The sequence below is a fragment of the Haliotis rubra genome, unplaced genomic scaffold (genome assembly GCF_003918875.1).
Source record: "Haliotis rubra isolate DU_JTF1 unplaced genomic scaffold, ASM391887v1 Scf46, whole genome shotgun sequence".
NCBI classification, from domain to species: Eukaryota; Metazoa; Mollusca; class Gastropoda; order Lepetellida; family Haliotidae; genus Haliotis; species Haliotis rubra.
In genome coordinates this window covers 613,112-632,457 of record NW_025767146.1, presented here as the reverse complement: position 1 = coordinate 632,457, position 19,346 = coordinate 613,112, and the positions used below count along the sequence as shown (strand labels likewise).

At 41.7% G+C, this 19,346-nt stretch overlaps 1 protein-coding gene across 2 annotated transcripts in view; it reads right to left on the bottom strand.

The window, feature by feature from the left end:
• The window catches only part of LOC124290198 (myosin light chain kinase, smooth muscle-like), a 105,265-nt gene that overhangs the window by 80,760 nt on the left and 5,159 nt on the right, over positions 1-19,346 (bottom strand). Inside the window, exon 1 of one of the 2 annotated variants that reach the window (XM_046726899.1) lies at positions 11,553-11,746. The exons of the other annotated variant lie outside the window; for it this stretch is intronic. The gene's annotated coding sequence lies outside the window, so the exon portion shown is untranslated. Of the gene's footprint in view, positions 1-11,552; positions 11,747-19,346 lie in introns of those variants that run through there. 2 annotated transcript variants of the gene reach the window in all.

Sequence of the window (19,346 nt, the reverse complement as noted above, 5' to 3'; positions counted from 1 at the left end):
GAGTTCTGACCAGGATGTGGTTACAGTTGCCTCCAGTAACCCATAGTGATCTACAATAACCTACGAGGCGCCTCCGTGGTGTAGTGGTTAGAGCGTCCGCCGGCAACGGAAGGTCGTGGGTTCGATCCCCGAACGCGTCATACCAAAAGACGTTAAAATATGGTACTTGTTGGCCCCTGCCTGGCGCTTGGCATTAATGGGTACAACAAGGACTGGTCGGCTCGGAGTCAGTATAATGTGTCTGAGTGGGGTATTCATGCTTCACTGCGGCATGGCTAGCACTATAAAACCAGCTTAAGTCTGGGCTAGTACAAGCAGCCGCACATACACATACACGGGCAAAACACGCGACGTTAAACCCAATTTCACCTCACCTCACCTCACGAGGCGGTGGGATAGCCTAGTGGTTAAAGCGTTCGCTCGTTACGCACGCCGAAGGCCCGGGTACGATTCCCCACATGGGTACAATGTGTAAAGCCCATTTCTGGTGTCCCCCGCCGTGATATTGCTGGAATATTGCTAAATGTGGCGTCAAAACCATACTCACTCACTCATTACAATAACCTACAATAGCTCACAGTAATCCACAGTAGCCTACAACCGCCTACGCATGTAGTAAGTTTTAATGCGATTAAAGTGAATCAAGTGGTATGGATCTGGGACTTTCCGATAGTTCCTGCTAATGCTTTCAGATGATCAGCTTCGAAGTTGCCATAATGGTTTTGTGTGTCATAAGTACATTACAAGAATTCCGCAGCATTTGATCAGCAGAGTACCGCAGCATTTGATCAGCAAATGTTATGTTTTCAAAAAAATATCTTATGCCACGCCCACCAAGATACTGACATATATATATATCTGTATATGTGAAGATTATTGCTCGGAAAGATGTCACTGGTTTCGTGCCGTTGTTTTTGTGAAAAAAAGTTATTCAATATGCAGTCTGTGGAGTTATTACTATTGATATATGTATTTTAATGAACTGCTTATCGAGCTGAAAACGCGAATAGCGGTGGCACAGATTGCATACACAGTATGGCAGTTGAGGGGGTTTATTTCGATCATACCTCCACAAACGCAAACAATATTGAAATCGATCATTTAATATCGCGACACGGTTCCGTCATGTTTTCTCAAAAGTATTTAAGGTATTGTAAATCCTTAGATTATAAATGCGCGTGCAACTCGGACCAGTGATATTGGGATACGGAGAAAACGGACCCCAGCGAAAACGGACCCTCCAAAAATCGAGAAAACGGCCACCGCGCCGAACTATAGCCCGTGATAGTTACCTTCAATCTGTGTATGACCTGGAGTGTCAAGAAACCTTTTTTTTATTTAATATGCATATTAAAACAATAACCCCAAGATAATGTTAACTGTGTTCACTCATACTTTACATTAACTGAAGTCCGATTTGTTTTAAATAGCATCTACAATAAAGGCTGGGAGTAGTTCAGCGAGTTCACCACACTCTTTCAGCCACGCCAGTTTAAACTCAGTCATAAAATGGCCACGAAAAGCGCACGAGTCGCTTTTCAGCTTGCACGTGTTGGTCACGAATGAAAGTGTACGTTGACTGCAGGCTCCTGTCTAGATTGTCTAGATTGTCTTGGATTTGATCCAACCAAGGCTCAGTGAGACTGGGATACAAAGTAAGTTAAACGTGACCATCCAATTATATAGCCCACTACTACGCACTACAGTGATACACTTAAGCGTTACTACGATGACGCTGCATGTAGTACCTCGTCCCTCTCGACGTTCTCCAATAATATCATAACCCACACATACAGAGATGAGGCATATTCACCAACCCCCGGGGGTGGTTTACGTTTACAACGGTAGCACCGCGGCAAGCACATGCTACTTGTGCAGGAGAACGCCTAGGATCGGTACGGAAAGTGAGTCAATGGGATTGTGCCTAATCAGGACTATGTCGTGATGACCTGTCTTGACATAGATGCATAACTGAAGACGATGGTACAATCACACAGTCGGCTTACATCAGGCATCCTGGACTAACATCTAGTCTCTGAAATGAACGTAGTTTACAGAAAGAAACAGTTCCTAAAGTTTAATAATAAAATATACAGGTATTTTATTTCCTGAAACTGTGGAAATCTAGACTTGCCACATAAGGGACCGTTCAAAGTTATGGCTAGGGGGCCGGTGATGATGATTTTTAAGGGGCACCTATTTTGTTGTGGGGAGCTAGGGGGTCAGCAATTTTGTACATATTAATATGTTTCAAATTATGCTTAGAAATTATGGGAAGGGGACGGGGGTCATTGATTTTGTACATCACATGCAGGGGGGTCACTTATTTTGTACATGAGTTTTTTGGGGGGATGGCATTCACATTGTACATGTTTCTCCATAAAATCATCACCCCCCCCACCCCACCCATAAATTATGAATGGCCCCTAATCTAGACATGAATGGGCTTTCTTGGATATGTTTGTTTCAGGGACTGTATGGCAGACTACAGGCATCCCTCTGTTGGCGGAACAGGTAACCCAGCGGTCAAAAAGACGAGGACAAACTGGTTGTGTATCACGATAATTCTTTCAGTACATACAAAACAAATGTCATGCGCACGTTTACAATGTCAGACTTAACATTATTTGAAAATGTTTTCTGATTTTGTACCTAATCACAATCACGATTTATCAATGGAAACACGTGTACTTGTATCCCCAACAATTGGTATCTGACGAACGTTCAGCTGTATGCACGAAAAAAGCGCGGGATACTAAGTACCAACTCTTCCCGTAATCCAAAAGACATTTGAGAAAGGCTTTCTTGTGAATCGTTCAGAACTAGAACTATCAACAAGAAAGAGAGACTAACTGTCCTGAAAACACAGTCATGATTATATTTAATACATAACATATACAAGAGCCCAGTGAATGTTTGTATGTTCAGATGTCTGGACTTGATAAAGCAAGTACCTCGACTTGCTCGGGATCATTCGAAAAATGTTGTTTCGAAAAAAGTGGCTTCAGGATGTGAGAGACTTTAATGAAGACTTCAAGTCCATAATTTGGACGGCATATTTCGACGGAATCATACCTTAGAAACACTCCAACCCCTTAGTAACGAAGAGCCAATTACATTCACGGCAACTAGCTCGTGGATAATAAGTACACTGATAAACTTGGGCGAGTGATAACGAATCACAGCTGTCGACTCGGCAATGGCGATCTGACATGCGCATCAAAGTGAATGTCTGTTATCTCTCAATTAGCGTCCTACTGATAAGCGTGACGACCTCCCCCAGACGTTTGCCGCTTGACCTTAGATACCCACAGGGTAGACATCAATCGCCATCCTATTGAAGCCATATGATGTGGAGAAGGTTGTGTACTCTCCATCACTAGGCGTCAGTCTTTCTACGCAGCACGTAAATGAATGGTCTACTTGTACGTCTGAGAATTCTTATGATCGTAATTACCTACACTGCGCATGTTCGTAAACTACATGTATTCCCATAGTGGAAACTATTGACATGTATGTCTGCAGCCAATGCCACGAATGGTCTCACTCGCTTTTTGGGCGAAGTCCTTCAAGACTGACTATTATTTGGAAAAGCCTCGTGTTAGAAAAAGTCCCCACCGACCTGTAATGGTCAAAATGGGCGGTTTTATGGATCGGGTGGCTCGGCCCGTCACAGACATTACCTGCCCACGTGGGCCATTGCTCATAATATCAATCACTGGATAGTTTGTCATACATCTGGAATATTGCCGAGTGAGTGAGTTTACTTTTACGCCGCTTTCAGCAATATATACCACATGGGCTCCTTGTGCTTCAAGACTCCTTAAGTGCACTCGTCCAGCTGCTCTCCGCCTCCACCTATGGATGAGTGGGTGGATTTAGTTTACATCAATAGAGGGGGACACAAGAAATGGGCTTAATACAATGTACCTATGTGGGGAATCGAATCCGGATCTTCGACTGACTGAGTATGGCTTTTCGCCGTTTTAAGCAATATTCAAGCAATATCACGGCGGGGGACACCAGAAATGGGCTTCACCACTACGCCGGATCTTCGACATGATAAGCAAACGCACTAGGCTATTTGTTCTTCAGTTACACAATATATTTGGTTGCGCACTTCCCCTAAAAATCCAGATTTATTATTAAATTAAATGCAGATATTCCGCGTATGCAGACTGTCCATTTTGTGACAAGAATTCTACACACCGTCTTACAAACTAGGGACCTCCATTTTCATGAATGGCTAAACTCAGGATAAAGTAACAAGACAGTTTGAACTTTGCTTCAGTGGCCGGTCTCAAGTTACTAATTAGCAGAAACGCACACTCAACAACATGGCTGAGTTGAAACAGACAAGATACCACACGGGATAAGACAGCGCCTCGCTATAGCGCAACAGGAAGCTGCGATTATCTCCCTTGAGATTCACGATAAGCCATTAAGCACAGAGGGCGCCCCGTGATGGCGATAAAAATCTCGGCCTCAGGACCTTGATACATAAATGTTTATGAGGGACCATAAGACGATGTTTACGAAGCAGCAGTGATGAGACCTCAGACCTGGAAGAACGTAAATCCCAGCACTATAGACGTTTGGTGCTAACGCAAGGAAGTTGTTGCTATATGTCGACATATACTGATACCATTAATGGGTGTCTGGCCTGAATTCCAGTTGGTATAAACTTATGAAAAGGTCATATCGTGGGAACAAGCATAGTTATGGAATGGATACAACTTCCAACTTCTCAATGCATACATGGGCAAAACAAGCACATTTGTCTATTTCACAATTACGTTGGCTTGCTTGTGAACACTTACGCATGAAAACTTACGCAAGAAGAATATATACCTTGACTTTCTCATAACACCAGCTATATGTGTACCTGTACTTCTATACAGATCCTGCAATTAACCGATAGAATGCAAGAGTGGAACTTGTCGTGAATAATGCACAAAAGCGCCACTTCTCACTAATTCTAACCTATTTTCTACCCTAGATTTATATAAAGTTATGTTATTTCAAAATAATATAAGTGAGAGATGGGGGTAGACAGACAAAGAGAGAGACATACACAAAGCGAATCCAAATGGAGCCCAGAACATTGCTTATTTTTGGGGTGTCTGAGACAGACTACGTTTACTCCTGTTGTGAGTTTCACATGAAACAGCTTTTTATACAGTTTTAATTAAAACGAATAATGCTGAATTATTTCCCAAAGTCTACTCATTGGTTAAATACACCCCACTGACTGGGAGCAACATATACTCCTCACAAAAAATTAAGCAACAAGTGTATTTTTGGTCAGTACATATGCCTTTACTCATGATCATTACAACTGAATCAAACATAACAAAGATAAAGCATATCCACACACTTTTCCAACAAAGAAATCAAAATTCATTGAACAATAACTGACTTGCAAATCATCAAAAACAGTGTCACTGAAAAAGCCGTGCAAAATGTGTTGCATCAGGGTATGAAAATGTCTGAAAACACTTTTACTGTCAGTTTTCAGCACTGATCCAAAGTTTAATAACGTGTATGGCCACCATTGACCTGAATACACGCTTCAAGACGTCTAGGCATTGACCAGATGAGTCTGTCTAGAGTCTGTTGTGGAATGTTCTGCCATTCTCTCCGCAATGCCTGTTCAAGCTGATCCAGAGTCTGAGGACGAACGTGGAGGCCGTACACACGCCTTCCGTGGATGTCCCAAGCATGTTCAATAGGATTCAGGTCAGGAGACCTTGCAGGCCAGTCCATATGGGTGATGTTGTTGGTCTGAAGAACATCAGTGACAACTCTTGCTCGATGTGGACGGGCATTGTCATCCATGAAGATGAAGTTAGGACCTGCTTGCTGAGCCCACGGAATGATCACAGGTGTGACAATTTCGTCTCGGTACCTCACACCTGTCATGGTACCTCGTCTGATGACCACAAGATCAGTTCGTCGTCCAACTTGGATTCCTGCCCAGATCATCAAACTCCCACCTCCATACTGATCATGTTCAGCAATCGTACAGTTGGCGTATCGTTCGTTACGGTTTCTCCACACACGAGCCCTACCATCATTGAAGTCCAGACAGAATCTTGACTCATCTGTGAAGAGAACATTACGCCAGCGATTGACTCTCCAGTTACGTCGTTGGTTAGCCCAATTCAGTCTCTGTTGACGATGGTGTGCAGGCAGTGGGATACGTTGCACTGGTCTTCGGGACCTGAGACCTTCAGCATGGAGTCTGTTCCTCACTGTCTGTGTGGAGATTCTGTTCCCAGCAACTCTCTGGAGGTCATTCTGGAGAGATCTGGCTGTGGTGAACCTGTTCCGCCGGGCTAGGGTGGCCAAGTATCGGTCCTCTCTGGGAGTTGTCACCCTTGGACGACCTGAGCGTGGTCTCTCAGTCATCAATCCGGTCTGTTGGTGACGAGTGATCGCTCTGGATATTACGCTTCGATGAACATTGAAATGGTTGGCAACAGCACTCTGGGTCTGACCCCCCTGCACCATTCCAACAATTTGAGCAACTTCAATTGGTGTCAAGTGACGCCTAGCCATTTCTCAAATGTTACTGTCAACAATTTGTCGTTGCTGGCAGTTTTAACGCAATCAGAACGCATGTGCGACGTGTATAGCACATGTTTTCCATGCATTTTGCATGTGAGTTTTGAGGGTGATTGCGTTCAGGCGGTGCTAACAATGTTATCAGAAAAACAATATGGGAAATGCTTTAAGTTCATCAATCGTAAAGGGTTCTCCTGCATGGCTTATATGCCAAGTAATAACTTCATATACCCATGAAGAAAATATGTGGAAAAAAATACTTGTTGCTTAACTTTTTGTGAGGAGTATATTTTGACAAGTAGACTAATGCTTAGTCTCTGAATAGATATAATTTTGATAGTAACAAACAAACCTATTATAAATTAAAAAGGAGCCCCAGGGAGACCAGAGATCCTGAACCTGGGGAAATCTAGACTTGCTTCATTTAGGGCTTTAGCACTGCAGGGAAGGCTAAGCTGTAGGGGAAATAAAGTGGATCAGGGACTGTGAGACAGACTAGCTGTGTCGAGGCATATCGCAGCCACTTTGTGAAACTCGAATCTGGGACAGTGACAAGCAGAAAACCTCCAATATCCTATGTAACTTGGGAGCAAAACATCATCTGTACAGGTAGCTGTCGCTAAGTTCTTCCACGCTAATATTCCAAGGGTATCCATTCTGCAGGAAGGGCATGATATCGTATGCGATATGGACAGTGAAGTTTAATAGATAAGTTTGGCATATATCTATATAACAGATATATCCTTCTCTCAAAGATGACGTATATTTCTGTACAGGACACCATAGCCTAAATGATAATTATCATAACATCACAGACAGAAATCCTATGGTATATTGGCATGATATCACACAGTAATATTGGCATCTAATCACATGTCGATAAACAAGATCGTGATCATCATGAACATGTCATCAGATATATCAAGAGTTGGCCATCAGTCGTTGGGGTGACACAGGGGACAGCGCTTGTATTCTGGGCATGTGATATTCACGAGCACCTGCTTATTGCAATAATATTCAAGCAGCAGAATTTGATTACGGACATTAAACATTTTCCTGGTCATAAACATGGATCCCATTGATGTACAACTGCAACAGCTGTTACAGGGCTCTCACCGTGGACATACATCATATTATTTAGACATCGTGAAGACAATTTCCAGCAACAGTTGTTCACATGAATCCAACACACAGCAGCTCACGTTGAAATACATGTTGCAGCTGGCAACTGTATCTAAAATATAACCAGCCTCAGTCTATCAATATGTGTGCACATATTCCACTAATTCTCGGAAGGATTTTTCATTCCATAAAATGTTATATCTTTGAATAGACAACACGGAAAGCAACATAGTTCCTAATGCACTGTAAAACACAGGGGGTCATCTAAAACTTATCGAGTTACCCGAATTTCGGGACATACAAAGCGACGATATTACGCTATATTACTGATGAAGACTTTATCGTATGTTCGCGCGTGCGTGCGTATGTACCTGTGTGTGTTTGACCTTGTACAAACTTATGCCGGTTATAGAGCTAGCGTACTGAGATATTCAGACACTCCGAGGAGACCAGTCCGTGTTTAATCCACCAGACAGGGAACAAGAATACCGAGGTGGTCCACGTTCTAGTAAGAACCTCATCAGTATATATGCTATAAATATTTATTTTCGAAATAATGATCGGTTCTCGAAAATGATGGATTTAAAAACAGGGGCGGATACAGCTTTTTGAGAAAGGTGGGTGCTCACTCTTGAGAAAGGAGGGGGTTTGCACACTTAATTTTCACCCGTTTTAATGGTCATTTCATAAACTTTAAGGTCAAAAGGACAAAGGGGCAGCGCGCAACCCTGCACACACAACCCCAACCCCCACAACCCCAACCCCTCTGGATCCGCCTGTGCCAACAGAAACCCGTTCCATTCTACAATAAATATCATAATATGAAATCTATGAGTCTGGCGTTTAATTCCACAGGATATCAGAAGCAAGCATCTCAATAAAATTGCCCGAGACCTCGACATGGAAGGTAACACATTCCTCAATCACGGTATTTCAGAACGAGGACATAAATACGACAACGAGGCGATAAACAACACTGATCCAGCGCTCCTGTAATCTGCGTTTCAAGATAACCTCAAACCCAGTGCTGCAATTCAAGTCTGCCAAGTCTACAAGAAACTTAAACTCTGTTTGAGATGCGTCGTTGAAGATTAATGCCTACATACCTAATGACGGTGTATGGCGTTCTGCAAGGCATGATACTATCGGCGAAGAAAGGTGAAACAGAGAGTTCTCCATACAGACAAAGCAGGCAGTCATTACAGACGTGTGAGTTACCTGCTCAAGCAGTGGCCCGGCACTGCTACGGAGCTCTGATAAACAGGGGTAGATAACTCATTAATAACAAAAATTGTATGACGTAAATCATCCCCGCGTTGGTTATATAAACGCTGACACGAGTAGATTATCAGTACCTTGTGAAATATGAAACAATGATAAATAGACTTGGTTGACATCTTGTTTGCTTATAGCCATACGTTTCTTTAATGGTATTTGATGGTGGTACGAAAACGTGCATTGAGGCAGTTTACCCGTTGTTGATAATAGAAGAAGTGTTTTTATGTACATGGTTTACGATGTAAGAAAGCTGTATCATATATCGGCATGGTGTCTCATGACCGCGTTTTTATGTAATCTTTAATATGCAAAAACAATGACGAAGTAAGCAGAGAGACACAGCACATCTTCATCATCCCCAGTGCGTCGTTTTTATGTTTTCTTTCCTTCATTCGCCTTTCGCCAAACATAATTGTGATTTATATATTTCAGCTCAAGAAAAGATTATGATGGGTTATCAGCCGGGTTTTTTTGGACAACGAGGAAGAGTTCTGTGGATATACACCTTCTTTAATATAATATGAGCGACGTTTCGGTGTAGCTACTATCACCGTTATCAAGCAAGTGTGGTTTCGGTGTAGCTACTTGCTTGATAACGGTGTTAGTAGCTACACCGAAACGTCGCTCATATTATATTAAAGAAGGTGTATATCAATAGAACTCTCCTCGTTGTTCATCACACCAACCTCTAAATGCCACTCAAAGAAGTGGGGTTTTGGACAATTATGCAAAAGAATAACTAGTTAAACTGATGAATGACATTGGTCCCTTCTAAGACCCCTTCCTTAGTATATTCACGGGGATCGGCGGCCACTTAGTTCGTGAGGTCAGATCATGCTGTACAGGGTGATATCCCTTGCTTCTCATAGGATCCACTCATTGTGGATTTTTACCTTGGTTATCAAATGAGAAATTGAAGCTAAAAGTGACGCACTTCGTATGTGAATCTATTAATCAAACTCTTTAGCAGGTTTGGTGTTGCAACAGCAAGGTTCTTAATCGGAATGAATCGAGGATTTGAACCCAGGACGACTGACGAGATCGGATGTTCAGGCCCGCTGGCTTGGTTGATGCATGTCAACGTAACCAATTGGACCGTTGATCGATGCTGATGAGGTCAATCACTAGATTGTCTAGTCCAGATTACTTACAGACTGTTGCCATATGGTTGGAATACTGATACGTGTAGCGTTTAACAACAAACAAATATAAAGTGAGTGAGTGAGTATGGTTTTACGCCGCTTTTAGCAATATCACGGCGGGGGACACCAGAAAAAATGGGCTTCACACATTGTGCCCATGTGGGGATTCGAACCCGGGTTTTCGGCGTGACGCGCGAACGCTTTAACCACCAGGCTACCCCACCGCCCCTAACAAATATAAAGCAAAATCACACAAACGACGGCGATAATGACGATGTTTTACATGACGTCAAGAGTAATGCTGATTTTACACACACAGGCTACCATTACAACAATGTTAATTACTAAATAAGATATCACAACGTAACATATTTCATATTTGGGATTACACTTGTCGGTAAAGTGCATGTTCTAGTATTTTAGTTGGGTTGGGTCCCATTCGGGATTCGAACCAACACTCTCAGAGTCAGCCATCTAACCCACACAGCCAACGCAGCTTATCACAACGGCAATTTTGTGTAGCAAAGACATCGGGGAAACCATACATGACCGCCTTGCTGTATTTCCCGTGTAAATACTGAATGAGCAGCAAAGAGATGTTCTTTGTTTATCTTACAGTAAGTGATGTTGACCTGAAGTGTCTCTGGAGAGGTGGTGATATCTACGAACGGAGATAAAACTGCCTTACAAAAACCTCTGCGAAAGTTTTGGAAGGAATGACGTGACAAATCGTTGGCATCTTGCCAAGTCATCCCCAATTTGACTTAATCTAGGGCTTGTTTATCAAGAACAGTTCTTGCAGCTAGATGAACACTTCTTGACGATGCTTGAAGGGGTTAATTTCCGAGTGTGACCTATTTCAAATTGGACTGTCTGCTAGTACTAATGAGTCAAAATTTACTCATACTTCCAGAAAATATGAAGGCAATGCAGGAGACACAGATAATATAGTCCCCGAAATAAGGTTATGCATAATATTTTTAGCTGAAGAGGCTACGTACAGGCTACTAGAAATGAGATGGAGGTTTTGATATAGATTTAAATGGGGGTGACTGTTTTATAACAAATAAGCTCAGAGTCTGTACGGGAAACATTTCGACAAGTCCACAATTTGAAATATGACTCATATGGATTTAAAGATACACGATTTTGTGCAGCGAGAATAATATTCATCATGAGTAAACAAAGGAAGTTGTTTTTCGTCCAAACAAAAGTCTCTTGTGGGAAAAGTAAAGTTGATACTAGCCTATCCAGTTGCTTATATCATCATTATGAAGCATATTCATGATACGTGTTTGTGATATGATTAATACTTAGTTAATTACAAGCACGGACATATTTTCAAAGTTGAGGAGAGGAGGAAACAGAGACAGACTTGTCTACTTTAGTACTTCAATGACCCGACACAAAGTAAACACGGAGGATACACACACATCAACATACCTGCTTATCTTCACAAGAAATGTGGCAAGAAAACTTGAGCACTATAATTCCAATCCGATGTAACAACTTCTTTCTTTGTTGATGGAAATCCTATGCGGCAGACCTTCCGTCCAAATTCGCAGCTGTTCTGTTGAACTGGATCGTAATTTTCTCTCCATGCATCTGAGCAGAGACCAAAACCCGGAACTCGTCTGCGATCGTAGAAGCAGACGACATTCGATGCTGCTTCCGAACTGTAACTTAATCGTTTTGGACGAGTCTATTACGTTCAAAGGGGTGTTTAGTTGTGCCGCGGAATATATCCGCCCGGTTTCTTGTCGGATGAAAACCGTAGACAGATGCTTCGCGGGGGTGAGGGATGGTATAGGCTGTAAGTAGCAAGATGGCAATCTAATCCTCTGCCTTGAGATGCTCGTTACAAATTTAATCAGACACATATGATCAAAGAAACAGCATTAGTCCATTTCGGCCTGCGTCTAAACAACATTTTTACGTCTGCTTCCTTTGAAATGTACAACTCCGACATGTCATTGTGAGAAGTTAGCGTCAAACAGGACATGCTTTCCTTTGTCTGAAATAACACTCCAGTGTAAACTCCCGCCATTATCAGTGCTAGACCATTGCAACAGTTGTGCATTCCTCTCTTCTTATATAATTCAGACAAACAAACGCTGGGATTAAGCATCAATGGACCATAACGATTCAAGTTTTCATGATCGTGTTTGTTTTCAGATGACAAACCGATGTACTTCAGATATATGTTATTTTAATTTTTAAAACAATTTAGGAAATTGATTATCAAGCTGTCGCCATGACGTTGGGTGAAGTTATAACATTAGACTAACGCTTAGTCTCGGAATATATCATTTAGATTGTAACAAATAAACCCATTTAAATTGAAAAGAAGCCCAAGGGAGACCAGAGATTCGGAATCTAGACTTTCTTCATTTAATTAATGTTTTAGCACTGCATGGAGGGCTAGACAGTAGGGAAAATAATATGGTTCTGGGTTCAGGGACTATTATTACATATGTGTGAGCATGGGGGTCCCGTGGGCTGTATGTCGCAGCAGTCCAGCATGTAGAGTTGCGTCCCTTTGTGTGTTATGATCGCGGTTTAAATCCCAGATTCGCTCTAAATATGTTTCTAAGTCTGCCAGAATCATATTATTAGCCAGGGCTTATGTTATTACTATACGCTTGACATGGCCTATATATTTAATTAGGGGAAGTATAAAGTACTACGTGATTTTAATATTTTAACATGAAGTCCAATCTGTGACAATGAGTTCGAATCCGCTTCACCCAGATCATGTTCCTGCTTCATCAGTACCGCGGGTTTCACCATTACGATAAACAGCTAAGACGTGAGTCACTTTCTGCTTTCCTCCACCTCAAGTGTGAGGGTTTTTCAACATGTCAAAACAGAGCTTATTTCTTGCTTCCTTAAATCAGGTGAATCTAAACAACATTTGACAAAATGGAGGCCAATGTCATTACTTGATGTATCTTACAAAATGTTTATAGCTACAGCGGCAATAGAATCTAATAAAAGAAAGCATAATGGTGATTACCTGTGAAGATCCGGGTTAACTTGATCGCTTGTCGTAAGAGGCGACTAACGGGATCGGGTGGTCAGGCTCTCTGACTTAGTTGACAACATGTCACCGTATCCCAATTGCGTAAATCGACACTCATGCTGTTGATCACTGGACCGTCTGGTCCAGACTTGATTATTTACAGACCGACGCCATATAGCTGGGATATTACTAAGTGCAGCGTAAAACTAAACTCACTCACTTAAATGCTGTTCTAAGCGAAATGGGGGCGGTGGGGTAGCTAATGGTTAAAGCGTTGGCTCGTCACGCCGAAGACCTCGAATCCCCACATGGGCAAATGCCCATTTGTGGTGTCCCCTGCCATGATGTTGCTGGAAATGCGTGGCGTAAAACCAAACTCAGTCATTAAGCGAAATGCGGCAATTAAGATGACTGTTCCGCCCTTTCGTCACGAAATAAATTACAAACTCAGATAGTGGTTATTGTTCTTTTAACGCCGCACTCTGATCATTCCTTCTACAGAAACTGTATTTACATACAACACTACTCATGGTTCAATAGACATTCGAACCTCATCGACAGGACATCGAACACTTTAACCATCAGGCCACCCACACGTAGTTTCCAGCTGAGAACATCCACGCGTCATACCTTGAACCTAGGAAAACATCCTAACCCCGGGGGTGTACACCTGCAGCATCCCCGAGCTATACTGCCTGTATTCCCTAGTCAGTACTTGTGTAGGCTAACGACCCATGGTGTAATAATTACTGGTGAACCTAGCCTTATCGCCGTCCAATGAGTCAATAGCTAATACACTAAATTGGTTGTACTTCCAATTAACGATATGTACCGTTTTGCCCTCAGAACATCAAACTTTGGTAATGTAGGGCAGACTGTAACAGTTCTGGAAAGTCGTTAAGGTTACCATAGTATAATGCGTTACAAACTGACAGGGAATAACAGTCATGCTCCATGTAGGTCATGTGACATATGAGACCTCGGGGAGTATTATTGTACATGTATATACCGGTTTCCAGATACTATTAAAGAATTTGAGCTGCAGTGGAATCGAGCCAACTGATAAATACTGATAAACACGGAAGTATGATTTAAAATTAGCAAAATCTTTCACACACAATTGCTGATTCCAAATGTATTACAAATTTAGAAATATACAGCTTGGATTAATCGCGCATCATAGTTTTCCGAAACGGTTCACTCCCAAAAGACAGTCAGTGGGTACACTAATTAGCTGAGCCATGCTGTCCACCCCTATTTAATTAATGAGCTGACCCAGAGTCACTACAGAGTATGGTAACAGCACACTCCTATCTCCTGTGCTCTTCTCAAAACATATTACTTATCCTTTCACTGAACAGAACAGAATAGAACCGAAATTTTATTCTAAAAAATCACATATAGTGACACAGAACATACAGCATATTGATACATATTATAACATTGAGCAAAGTCCAGTTTTGATAAAATTGGCAACTTTAGAGTTATGTGGTGAATAATCACATTTCATTAGATAAACAAATTTTTCAATAGTACGATGTTTACAGAAATATTGGGGAAGAAATTGATTTAGTGGTGGATAGTATAATAAAAAATGAAGTTCATCACAGACATCTAAATTCACACACTGTTTCCATTCTTTACAATACTGGTCAAACACATTCAAAGTTTTTTTGCAATCCATCACTTGATTCAGCTAATATGACAGTATCGTCAGCGTAAAGTAATATCAACAATTTCATGAATATACCAAGCTGGTCCTCAATAAGCCCTTTTATATGTTGTTGAATTAGTTTTTGCAAATAACTGGAGAACAGGATGTTTTTATTGCTGAAGATTTCCCGTGACTTTTTTCCGATCAACCTTCTAGATGGCTACCTGTATGCCAAGAGCAAGGTGAAAGAAGAAAATGATGATGTTCAAGTGACTTTCTAACTAAGTGTTATCTGTGCTTTTATCTGACATGTGATGTAAAATACTGCGGTGCCTTGTCTCATCTGTTTGATAGGTACATGTTGTTTTAAGCAGTCTGTCTTTTGGGCACTCTTTTGGGAGGTGGTCTGTCTTTTGGGAGGATTGTCTTATTGGAAGATACCTCCGAAGCATACCATTGACGAACTGTTACATCGGCATACATAGCCAACACACTCACTTATTTGCATTATCCCTTTATTTGCATTATCGAGGTTCTGGGTTGTTCTTTCATTGAAATAACAACCGTTAATACAGTTTGAAAAGATACGCAGATTATGGTAAACGAAAAGGTTTCGAAGACGAAATTGAAATTGTACCATAGAAAAGGGTCTCTCTTTACTCTTTAACTCGTTAACTACAACAACTCAGTACCGAGATAATGGCTGGAATTAACGAAGACAGGTTACAGGTGTTCAGGCTTCATGTGTTTATATAATACATGTAGTATCGTCGTAGAAAATATCTCCTGTACGAATCCCAAATCGTTTGATAATGTTTCTTAAAGTGCCAGCACCATCATTCACCTCAGGTCAGGTATATAAATCTATGTCTGGTTATCCTTCTTTTCTTCTATATGTCTATACATACCCTCATCAGCTACCCAAATTCTAATATTTAATTTTTCAACTAATGCTAGTGCTCCCCAAGCATCAAAACGTGTTGACATAAAGACAGTGTTATGTTCAAAACAGGCTTCCATACATGTCGATCAGCTACTCCCGTGTACACTATCAGACCCGTCGCTGCTCTCACACGCATGCGCCATCATATTCGTGGATGCACATCTGTGGCTGAATGTATGGACGTTGTTAAAGATACAGGCTACCAACAGTTACTTCCCATGACAATTTGTATAGCCTTTCACATTGATTTTAATATCACGAACGAACGAACGAACAAATACACTCACTGACTCACTCACCCACTCTCACTCACCCAGTCTCACTCACTCACTCAACCACCCACCCGCTCGCTCGCTCGCTCACTCACTCACTCACTCACTCAACCACTCACCCGTTCGCTCACTCACTCACTCACTCACCGACCCACTCTCACTCACTCACTCACTCACTCACTCACCCACTCACTCAACCACCCGCCCGCCCGCTCACTCACTCACTCACTCACTCCTGTGAGTATTAGCATGGGTTCCCCGATATACGTTGTCGGTCAATAGGTCTTTCAGTACAGGTTATTGCTGCACACACTTTCCAGATCAATATGAACGTATGTCGTATGAACCACTTTAAATGTATGGTCATATATCCTCATACTATTCTGTTGTATATTTAAGGTGTATACATATGCATGTCAGCACTGAAGGCAGTTTGGCAATCCAAGCTATTTTAATTAAAACACAACCCTATGTACTAAAATCTAAAAGTTAGCAGTTAATACTTAAACAATAAGAAACAGACAGGGTATAACTTTAACACCTAAACTGTCGGCCAAAAAGAAAGTATACCTCGAACTTTGACGCTGCATGATAACAGTGAGTGAGTGAGTTTAGTTTTACGCCGAACTCAGCAATATTCCAGCTATATAGCGGCGGTGTGTAAATAATCTAGTCTGGACCAGATAATCCAGTGATCAACAGCATGAGCATAGGTCTACGCAATTGGGAACCGATGACATGTGTCAACCAAGTCAGCGAGCCTGACCACCTCCCGTTAGTCGCCTCTTACGAAAAGCAGCTGAAGATCAGTTTTTACCCGGATCTTCACGGGTGATATCAGACAGGATCTGACAGTAGAATTGTGAATGTTTAAGTGTATTTGCTAGTGTCATTTGCCAAGCGGTATATTCATCTGAAAATTTGCAACAGCCGGTAGACTAAAGTAGCCCCATTAAGCATCAACCATTTAAGCATTTGTCTTTGCTTGTACATAAACCATTTTTCATTACAAATTAACATTTCTCAATTCTTGGCAATAATATTGTAAACATTTATTCTGAATAGCTATCAGTTCGAAGGAAGGATAACATTTATATTCACGAGTGTAGGAAAATCAATATGGGCAATATATTAAACCTGTATGGGTATTCTTCAACCCTACAGCATCCACGGTGTCTGCTTGATTAAGTACTCGACCGGTGAGTCGGTGCAAGGCTAACACGACGGCAGAACTCACACTTTAGCTGATGCCTTCTTCATTCGCACGAGTTACAGCGCTACCGTACGCTGTACAAAAACTGCATGCTAATAAACCGAGAAAGAGACGAGACGTTGAGTGTTTGATAAATTATGTAGTGCGTTTCGAGACAACCGACAATCGGACATATCTGATTCGACCTATGGTGTAATCGATGTTCGTTGAAAGAAATGGTGTAATCGCTGGGGCCGGCACTAAGTTCGACACATAGGATAGATCGACACATCGGCATTCAGCTGTACTTTTCAGACATATGTGTCTTTTGTTAAATATTGAAAAAGCAATATTAACGATTGCTGGATGTAAAGTCAAATTTACGTGTATATTAGGCTAAGGCTACTGATCAAAAATTCAATACTGCGGATCCGGGTTAGAATATTGATCTTCAGTAACCCATGCTTGTCGTAAGATTCGACTAACGGGATCGGGTGGTCAGGCTCGCTGACTTGGTTGACACATTGCATCGGTTCCCAATTGCGTAAATCGATGCTCATGCTGTTGATCACTGGATTTTCTGGTCCAGACTCGATTATTTACAGACCGCCGCCATATAGCTGGAATATTGCTGAGTGCGGCGTAAAAGTAAACTCACTCACTCCAATACTGCGTATCAGCTCAAAGTAAGAGGAAAGCCTAAGTGAAACATTCTATAAGCCCAGACAAGCGGAGTAACCAAGAATCATATTTGCGCTGTAACTGGGATTCGAATCCATGACCCTAGAATATGGAATTTAAGGGACACAACTCAAGGCTTTTTGTCAGAACCGTCTGCAAATATCATTGAATTCAACCTGATTCAACACACTGGCAGTCATCACCAACAATGAGCTTCGGCATTGACAGTTCAAGCCTATTATAGAGGAACTACGGTATATGTAATTATATGCGTTTCTACATGAAGACACACAGCAGCATGTGCGATACAAGTGACATTTCATTCCATCGTGAAATATGATACGAAATATTCATACGTGTGTAAAAAAATAGGTTATACATTTGTAACAGCAAAGAAACGTTGGGAAGTATTTGGTAAATAAACAAATAAACAAACGATAAATAGATATATATGTTCTGATTACATGCATGACACGAGAACAGAAATCGTGCCTGTGTGAGCAACAAACATGAGTGAGTGAGTGAGTGCGGTCAACTCTGCTTTGAAGTGTGTTTCAGAGATGTCATGAGGTGAGCTTAAAGGGCAACTGGGTACTTGAACGAGGCTGGCTTACTCGCAAGTGGTTTGTAATCAGTTGCAGCCTCAAATTGTCTAATGGGTGTCAAACAGTTAATGAATATCCGGTTGAGAGACGTTACTCATCTCAAACAAGATACTAAACTGACGCATAAAAGAAACCTCTTGTCGTTCGGGTTGGCCACACTTACAAAATCTTGGTAGCTTGTAAGTCACAAATAAAACACTTTTCAAAATATTTACATTGTTTTCCAAAATATAGTCCCAAAACACCAGGCGTGTACTTTACTGTGTACGTCAGTTCAATACCAGGGGCCTAGCTGCCATTATGAAAAAGCCCGGGCTTACACATGATTCTAGCTTACATATAAAAGGTTGGGCAAGCCCTCAATACTATCTAGATGTAAAGCTTTACAACCTATCAGGCTTACACGAAACAAATGGCTTGCTACGTGCCTGAATTCATTATTTAAGATGAATTTAACTGAGTAAAACTGTCAGTATAATTATATCGTTTAGGATCCCGGAGCATTGTTCCCCTTTGAGGGAGTGAGTGAGTGAGTTCAGTATCCCAGTTATTGTTCCCCTTTGAGTGAGTGAGTGAATTCAGCATCCCAGTTGTGGCACGGAGTTTCAGCTTCATCTTGAGAGGAAACCCTGAAGTGATGCTGGTCTTAAACGTCTCCCGAAGTGAAACCCGCGAAGACGGGCATAGTGTAGTCTATTCTCACAGTCCCTGAACCATATAATTTCCCTTCGTTCTAATCGAAGAGTGAGTGAGTGAGTATGGTTTTACACAGTTTTCAGCAATATTCCAGCAATATCACGGCGGGACACACCAGAAAGGGGCTTTACACATTGTACCCATGTGGGGAATTGAACCCTGGTCATCGGCG